Below are 10,496 nucleotides of genomic sequence, written 5' to 3' on the forward strand. Positions count from 1 at the left end.
AAATAGACTATAGACTAAAAATACAAAGAATCAATTAATTTAAGAGGTCACTACTTGAAAGAAAAATGAAATAGATAAACCATTAGCCAAAATTCTAAAGAGAAAGAGAAAAAATCCATTACAATGCAATGAAAAAAACTTACAATGAATGTAACTGTACTGTACCCCTAAAATGTACCAATAAACTCAATAAAATAAAAAAAAAAAGATTAGAGGACAAGTTAGTGAAATAGACTAAAAATACAAAGAATCAATTAATTTAAGAGGTCACTACTTGAAAGAAAAATGAAATAGATAAACCATTAGCCAAAATTTTAAAGAGAAAGAGAAAAAATCCATTACAATGCAATTCGAAATGAAAAAAACTTGTAGATACTATAGGCACTGTCAAAGTTCAGAAGACAGCAACTACTATGAAAGATGGTTTTCAAACAAAATGGAGAATTTTCAAGAAATAGACACATTTCTAGACTCATACACATGACCAACGATAACTCAAAAAGACAGAGGTATATAGAAAGGAAATTATTGATGCTGTCCTATCGGAGATGAGCTACTTTTAGCACATAGTTCTATTTTAGGGTTAGAACCACCAAATAACAAGAATAAATTAAGGCAGTATTAAACTGCCTGACATCTAAAAAAACAACCTGACACCTAAAAAATACTGCAAGTTGATTGATCTACTGCTAAATTCTGCAAAACCTTTATGGATGTTAAATCACCAATATTCCTCCAACTCTTGCAAAAATTGAAAGGGATTGAATGCTAAGAATCTCATTGATGGAAACTAAGCATCACTCTGATTCCACAACCAGACAAAGTCTCAACTGCAAAATCTCTTTAATGAACATAGGTTCAAAAATCTTCAACAAGTTATTAGCAAATAGAGTGCAATACATAATCAAGAAGATCATACATTATGGAAGCATAGGTTTACACAGAGTTAACAAGAGTGGTCCAACATATTTAAATCTATAAATGTAATACATCACATAAACAGAAGTAAGGACAAATACCACATGATTATATCAATAGATGCATAAGTGACCTTTTTCAAAACTCAACACCACTTGATCTTAAGAGAACAGGTATAGAAGGCCCATATCTGAATAACCAACATCATGTTAAAGGAGAAAAACTGAATACGATTCCTCAAAATCAGAAAAAGAAAAGGGATGCTCACCATTACCCCTTCTATTCAACATAGTACTCACAACATCAGCCAGAAATTCAGACAAGAGGAAGAAATAAAAGGGATACATATATAGGAAAAAATAATTCATTTTTTTATTAATTGTAGGTGGCATGATATGCTACGTAGAAGACCCAAAGAATTCTACCAAATGTCTCATAAAATTAGTAACCAAGTCAAGCAACATAGCACAATAAACAATCAACACAAAACTAGTGTTTTTGCACACCAGCAATGAACTAAATGAAAAAGAAATTATGAAAACTATACCATTCACCATAGCATCAAGAAAAATTAAATACCTAGGAATTAACCTGCAGAGGACCATGATATTATGTCCAAAGCATGCTGTAAGCAGTGAAAACTATAAAGAGTTAATAGACCAATTGGCATGTTTTGAGAAGAGGGTCTTGCTGAAGCCTACTTACTGAGGTCAGAGTAACTGGCACGCAAATTTTGTTAACACAATTAAAACTTTTTTAAGTAGAAGGACAAGGTTCTAAATAAAACACTATATTTTGCCTATTCTGTTCCTAATTTAAGAATGCTTTACCATGTCCTTCCTTTACAAGCCTTGCTTGAGTTAATATTCGTAGCAAATTGCATGACTGCAAGCACTCGCATATAGTTCCCCTTTAGCACATGGTTTGCCTTTATCCCAATCGATTACCAAAAGGTCATTGTCTTGGATTGACGTGTGCCTTTGCTGGATGAGCAGCATTGGTCGAGCTGGCTCCCCAGTTTCTTTGTCTTTTTACTTCTGTCTTTTAGTGTTTTGTTTTGTTCTTTTTCTCAGCCTTGCATTGCAGCAGTACTGAACAGGTGATCAGAATATATTGCAGAGGTCTCTGATAACAACCTAATCAAGGAAGTAAATGACATCTACTAGGAAAATGACAGTACTCCAAAAAAGGAGATTGAAGAGGAAATGGGAAAATAGGAAAAAAAAAAAACCAAACATTTTCTTTATCGAGTCTCCAGATGATGAGCAATTTGGCCATTTCAAATTTTTAACTATTATAAATTGTGCTGCTATGAACATATATCACTGTGATAAGATTGTTTTAATTCTTTTGGGAAGATACCCAGTAGGGAAATAGCTGGGTCAAATAGGTCAAATGTCCTAGTACTTTGACATATATACATACTGATTTCCACAGTGCTTGCACCAGTCTCCACTCCCTCCAACAGTGGAGCAGGGTTCCTTTTCCCTACAGCCCCATCAGCATCTGTTATTAGTTTATTACATGACAGCAGCCATTCTTTCTGAGGTGAGGTGGAATCTCAGCATTCTTTTCACTTGCTTCTCTCAAATGACCAGTCATGTTGAACATTTTCTTCAAGTGTTTATTTTCTGTTTCTACTTCTTTGCCTTAAAAACATCTGTTCATTTTAGATTGCTCATCAACTGGAGACTGGATAAAGAAATCTATTTTATTTATTTTTATAAATTGGAGTACTACTCAGCCATAAATAACAAGAAGTTATAGCCATTTTTGTCTAAATGGATGAACATTGAGGGGATACTCAAGTGAAATGAATAGGACGCACATGTATAAATACTGAATAGTTTCTCTCTTGTGAGGAACTGAAGTGTAAAGAAGGATCAAAAGGCCTAATAGATAACGTGAAATAGGAAGAAAAGGTGCAAAGGGGAAGTGGAAGTAGGAGGGATTGGGAAAAGGAGAAAAGGGAATAGAACTAATATGAGAAAAGGAAAAAAATGGAAACAAAGTCTTTGTAAATAGGGAGTGTGGAGAGGTTAAAAGAAGATGAGGGGGATGGGGAAAAAATAAGAACCAAGATATATTATATAAAGGTATGAATTTCCAATGATGAATGTCATTATATTGTATACCTTAAATTTACCAGTAACATTAATAAAACATTTTAAAAAGAAAATAGAAAGATGTCCCCTGTTCCTGGAAAGGCAGAAAAGATATAGGCAAAATGCCTATACTCTCCATACTCTTATATGGATTCAATACAATCACAAATACCAACAGCATTTTTCACAGGTATATAGGAAGCAATCCCAAAATTCTTGGAGAACCACAAGAGACCCAGAATAGCAAAAGCAATCTGGACCAATAAGAGTAAAGCAGGAGGCGTCACAATACCTGATTTCAAATTATATGACATAGCAATAGTGATAAAAAGGGTATGGTAATGGAACACAAGTAGACATGTGGATCAATAGAACTAAATGTCGGGCACTGAAACATCCCCAGAACCACTCAGTTATGTTATCTTTGACAAAAACATATGTTGCAGGGAAGATAGCCTAACCAATAAATGATAGTGGGAAAAATAGATGCTTGTTTGCAGAAGATTGAATCTGGATCCACATCTCTCACCATGTATTAAACTAGTCCACTGTTTGTTTGTTTGTTTGTTTTTTGGCATTAGGGATAAAACTCCACCTTGCACTTGCCAGGCAGGTGTGGTGCCACTGAACTACATCCCCAACCCTCATGCACTAAACTAAAATCAAAATGGTTCAAAGATCTAAATATTAAAACTGAACTATTTAATCTGTTGGAAAATAAGATGTAAAACACTTGATGGTATAGGTGCAGGGCAGGATTTTCCTCAATAGATCCTCAACTGTACAAGAAATAATAGCAAGAATCAACAAGTAGGATTACATCAAATTAAAAGCTTCTGCACTGCAAAGGAAATAATTAGTAGAGTGAAGAGTAAACCTACAGAATAAGAAAAAAAAAAATCCAGCTTTTCATCAGAGAGAGTGCATGGCACTGGACTCCACATCAAAGCTCTGTGCACATTTTCATGTTATGTTTTCCAGTGGGTGGACTACTGCTCTGCGCATTGTAATTTGAGGTTAGATTAAGTTTTATACCTGGCCCAATGCCATTCCAGCTGCACACTCAACAGGTATTGATCTGATGTTTGGAATCATTGAACTTGTCCCAGTGATGGATTTTACTGTGACAGGCCTGGTACTATGTTTCAAGTCTAAAGCCTGCACTTAATAATTTCTCCCTTTCCAAAATGGGAGGCACCTTTTCCACACTAGAATGCCTGGAGTTTATATCAGAATGACATGAACAACTATATCCTTCCTGTCTTATTCAATGCACTTTTTCACTTTGTTAAGCTAAAAGCAGGCACTATATTTTCTCACGTGGTGTTATAGACTGAGCTGATAGTCTCATGTGTGAATAGTTATGGTACTGTATGTTTAGGGGAAGAGATTGCTAGAGGATCTTACCATCATATTTCTCTACCATTTTGTTTACAATGAGTTAAAATATTTCTTTGAATCAACTGCCTTCAGTGTTCAAATTCACCTTTTAGCATTATTTCCCATAATATATTTTGCAGAAAGAGTAAAGTTACATGTTGATGATTCTGAGTGTGGGAAACTGCTCAATATTTCAAGTGAAATTTGAATATATCAAATATTTGGAGACTGTAGAATAAAACCATATATTAAGTATTCAAGGACATTAAAATATATACTATCATTCCAATAATATTTTAAATACTAGTTCTTTTTAAAGTAATTAATCTAAATTCAGAAAAAATATCATTCTGTTCATTATATGGTCAAAGTCAAAGTGTCCTAAAATATATTTATTAGCTTGAAACTAAATACCTGAATATATGTGGAGAGATTCAGACTAGAAAGCATATGACAAATGACAATCTACCTAAAATCTCAAACAGTAATATGTTTATTGTCATTTGTAGCCAGGCATCAGATGGCAAAGAAGACAAGTTGATTTAATGAGTGTATAAATTTATCTTGATAGTAAATGAAAGTGTACAAGTTTATGTTGGAAATGATCTAGGAATATTGCTTCTCTTCTTGACAGAAATTTTAAATAATTTCACAGGTGATTATAAATCTCAAAGTTACTCATAAAATTTCATAAAATAGTCTCTGAAGGTTTTAATTTACATTTTTCTTGGACATAAGTTTAGAGGTTACTCAATTGATTTAGTATTGACTTCAAGGTCCTGGAGATATCAGAGTCTCTTTAAAGCTAATTTTCCTTGAGGATTTACTTTGGCAACACTTTATACAAATATTTCATTATACACATTTTTATTTGTGTTCTTGCCATTAAATTATTACATGTCTCTGTAGTATAGGATCAGCAATGTTCCATACATATATATGTGGAATGATAAAAAAAATACAGTGACATTTAAAGTTAAAAAAATGACAGTAACAGACTCATTATCAAGAAAGATGGGATAAATATGTTTGAAGTAAGAGAGACTATTTTACATATTTCCAGGATGATTCACTGCAGCATCTTGCAGTAAAAATAAAATTAAATTGAATATTTACCATATTTTTGAGAACCCTTTATTGATTGAACTTTTACAACAATTTCTGTCAAATAAAAATATTATGTTTGGTCCACATCAACTTAATTCAAATATTGGGCACTCTGTTATCTCTGGTTATTCCCCAATGAAAGACTACATTAAAACATTAGCATTTTGCATTGATTCTGGACATCAAGGTAATCACAACATTGCAGTTTGATAACCATATATGAATATTGTTTTAGATAATCGCAGTTCTTCCTATCTCTTTCTCACCTGTGTATGGGTCACATAGTTTTTCATTTAGAAAACCTCTTTGATAGATGAACAAATAAAGAAATGTGATATTTATACAAAATAGAATGCTACTTTGCCAAAAAGAAGGATAAAGGAGCCATTTGTGGAAAATTAATGCACACCAAAAACATATTGGTAATTAAAGTAAATCAAACCCACAAGCCTGAGTATTGTAAGGTTTCTTTCATATGAGAAACCTGAAATATAAATAAATTAAAAACAAAATAAATGATGGGGAATAGGAAATAAGGAGATAGATCTTTTGCAAAAGGGAAGGAGTCCAAGAGATGGAGGAAGAGGAAATAAGAGGACAGGAAGTGGATGAAAATAAATTAAGTGTGCATATATCACTGTGATATGATTCTTTTAATTCAAAGTGGCACAGTTTGTAATAGCTAACACTTAGAAACACACGACTTGTCCATCAGTTGGAGACTGCATAAAGAAGATGTGGTTTTTCTATAAAATGCAATACTACTCAACCATAAAGAATGAGAAATTAGAGTCATTCATAGGAAAATGGTTGCATATTGAGGATATACTCTTAAGTGTAATTAATAAGTCACACATCTAAATCCTGAATAGTTTCGCTGGTGTGACAATCTATAATAGTACATAAGATCCTAATGATATAATTAACAAAATGAAATAGGAAGAAAAGGGCTAACGGTGTAGAGAAAGTGGGAAGGGTAGGGGAAAGTAAATAAGGGAAAAGAAAAAAATGAGAAAAGAAAAAATGCAAATAAAGTATTTGTAAATCGGCAAGGGAGGAGGGGGTGAAGGGAGGGCAGGGGTAAGGGGAAAAAATGAGAACTAAGACCTGTCATGTAAAGGTACAACATCCCAGTGATGAATGTAACTGTACTCTATATCTTAAATATACCAATAAATTCAATGAGAAATAAAAAGAAAATAAATTAAGATGTGTCATGTACATGTACCAAATCCCCAGCAATAAATTTTAAAAACTGCATAATTTAGGCAATGTATTACAATGCTGGAAATTTATCATTTCTCCCTTTATACACTAAAGTTTTTGGCAAGTGTATGTTTATTGAACATTTTTTTTACTAAAGTATTTTAGTAAAGTTTATTCTTTGCAAAATGTAAAGCTTCTGGTGTTATTCCTTAGAGTGACGAGGGACATGTAGGTAGTCTTACTGGGATACAGTGTTTTTGGCAAGGTTTTCTGTGATTAATTGTAATTTCCAATTAAGTTGTCTGCATTCTTTGTTATCACATCCAGCTGTTTCCCGCCACCCCCTGTACTCAGTGGATTTCTGTAACGATTTTGATATTGTCTTATTGCAAAAATGTTTTGACATTCTGATAAAAAAATGGTCAGAATAAAATTCTTATGTCCTTTAGAAAATTCTTTTAAAATATTTTTCTGGTTAACCATAAACTTTTTGTAAATTAATTCATTCTTTGTTAGTACATGTTTGATCTATACCATCTTTACATTCCTTGTGTGGAGTTGGTACATGTACATAACACATCAAAATTCCTTTTCTTTCCTTTTAAACTAGCTGAGAAATTGTCTTCCTTTCTGTTCTCATAAAGCTATAAGCTTCTTTATTCTTACAACAAAATATTGCTAGTGCTTTTGAGAGCTATGCTATTAGTTGTATTTAGACAAGTGAAATTGGATAGGAATATCATTCCATGTAGTAGGTCCCAATCACTATATAGGATAAAATAGGTATTACTTAAAATAATGAAAAGTTATAGTCACAATTTAATAATCTTTGTACATTAATTTTTAAATAAAGATATTTACACATTATGAAAAAATAGCATGATTATGTTCTGAAAGTTGAAATATGTAGTCAGTATTTGATGATAACTCAACTGTAGAATTAAAGCGACATTGATCTCAAACTTTATGTGTTTTTCTTCCCATAGAATCTTACACATTTGATTCATTGTCTCTTTAAAAGAAGCAAAAAATTAGATCCAAAGATGGAATAAAATAGTTTTATTTGCTCACAAAACTTTGGTGATTTTTCTCCAAAAACACAGCAATCTCATGACTCCATACTGTTAACTTTTTATCAAACAGAATAGTTTATGATTATGGGAGGGATTCAGGGACATCTCCAGCTTCCATCAGCAAGTATTATCATGTTTATGTACTTGATAATCTTATTCAAAAACTAATTTTTCATGGAAGATAGAATATTTAGACTATTTTGTATACTCACTTTTATTTCTTTTTATATCTAACAAATTATAAGGTATATAAATTCAGCAAAATTATGCTTCTTTATCCTGATGCGTTGATGGGCATGTAAGCTGCTTCCAAAATTTAACTATCATGATTTGTGTTTCTATAAATATAAGTAGGCATGCATCACCACAATATATCTTGGCATTTATACGAGGACACTATTGTTCTATAAAGAAATATAAATGAGATATCTGTAGGAAAATGGATGCATCTTGAGATCATAATGTTAGGAGAAATCAATTAGACACACAAAGAGTAAACATCACATGGTTTCTCTTATGTGAGAAACCCAGAGTAGAATTAAAGAGCAAAATAAAAGGTGGATCATAGGAAAAATGGATAACGATCTTTCTTAGAGGGACAGGGTATAAGGAGATGGAGAGAGGGGAGAGAGGGTTGAAAAACAGGGGATGCAGAAAGGAATTAAGATGTGTCATGTATATGTAGAAACTGCACAGAAGGCACATTAACATTTTATTCTGCAAACACGTATAAAAATGGAGGGGGTCAAGAGTTGTGTAGAGGGAGAATGGAGAGAAGGAAAAGGGGTGAAAAATGGAATTAAGATGTACGACGTACATGTACCAACTCTACAAAAGGAATGTAAACATTATGTACTACACATGTACTAATGAAAATGTTTCAATTTGGTAAATGATGTTTCATGCATTTCTGTGTATACTTGGGGGAAGTTGGGGAAATCATCAAAATTCTAAAGCATAACATACCTCTTTAGTAAAAATAGTTTAATTGAATAACTCATTTTATTTTAGTAAGTTTTTAAGCATCATATAACATTCCTTTAATAATGACTAAAATCTAGTAAATATGGATTAAGATAAAAAAATTGGCAATTAACCTATAGAACTATCTTGTTTGATAACCTGATGATGATGACGATGACGATGACGATGATAATGATGATGATAACAATGACACCAACTGGTAAATATATAATATCTGCAATCTTTTAGGCACTACATTCTGTATTGCTCATATTATGTAACTGACAACTCACAAATAACATTATGAAGTACAACTTATTATCCTCATTTTTAGATGAGGACATGGAATCCCAAAGAAGGTAAGTAATATACTTAAGGCCACAGAAGAAGTATGAAAGTTTACATTCAAATCTAATTCTCTACTGATTTTGAGGTTTTTGCAAAGAATCGAGAAACATACCCCTCATAATATAAATGAAAAACATTAAATTTTTATGTATCAGAATAAAATATTTTAAATCTGTAAAGTGACCAAATTTTGTAGCAAACCTTTGTTGCAGAAGAAAGTATTTCAGGATTAAAGGAAATACAGTAACAAATAATCCGACTCCATATGCAAAATTAGGGTACTGAGAAATTAAATATATTGACAAAGAAATTCAACCAAATATGCATCTATAAATCATTGCACTAAACAGCAAGATACATTTTTTTCCTCAGGAAAACATAGGATTATTTTTCCGAAACAGATCATGTGCTAAGCCACAAAACAACTCTCAGTACATTTAAATTTATTTTATTTATACAAAATGGGTTCCATGATTACAAAGAAATGACATTAGAAATCAATTATTAAGAAAATAACAATTTTTAAAAAATTAGGGATAAAAATGGACACAATTGACAGAATAAAAATAAATCAAAACAAAATAGAATATAGTTTACAGAGCATATAAAAATAACAAAATTCATAGGCTATAACAAAAGCAGTGACTTGAAAGATATCATAGCTTTAAATTGCCATGAAAAATGAGATTATATTGGTTTCAATAAATTTACCTTTATACTCAAAGAACTAAAAAGGAAGGTGCAAAATAACCCAAAAGCAAAAAAAATGAAGGATATAACTTATTATAGTAGAACTATATGACATAGACAATAGAAAAGAAAAAGAAAATCAACAAATCCAAAGGTAATTGCTTCAAAAATAATAAAATTGAGAAACTTTTAGCTAGCCTGGCCATGGAAAAAAAGAGAAGACTAAAATTAAATATAATAAATGAAGTTAGGGACACTACTACTAAGGTAGTAGTAAGAAAAGGAGTAAAAGAGGTACTATAAATAATTGTATGATACATTAATTAAATGAAATAAGAACGTTAGAATTATATATGCTTAAAATTGATCAATTAGATAATATTTAACAGACAATTAAAAGGATGTAGTTAGTATTATATTTTTTAAAAATGAACTAATAAACAAAAGGCAGAAATCAGAGGCTTCATTGATGACTTCTACCCAACACTTAAGGAATAAATTGAGACAAATATTTCTCAAATTTTCCCCCCCAAAATGAAGAGGAACACTTGCTAACTCATTCTTTGAGTTCACTATTATTCTGATTGCAAAGATAGGCAGACATAACAAGAAAACTAAAACTAAAGATGTTATTTATCTGACAATACCAGTACAGTCCTTTATAAAAGTTTTAAAATTTATTTTTAGTACATGTTTGCAATATATA

This window comes from Fukomys damarensis, unplaced genomic scaffold, assembly GCF_012274545.1.
Source record: "Fukomys damarensis isolate Sample0158 unplaced genomic scaffold, DMR_v1.0_HiC HiC_scaffold_39, whole genome shotgun sequence".
In the NCBI taxonomy this organism is placed as follows: Eukaryota; Metazoa; Chordata; class Mammalia; order Rodentia; family Bathyergidae; genus Fukomys; species Fukomys damarensis.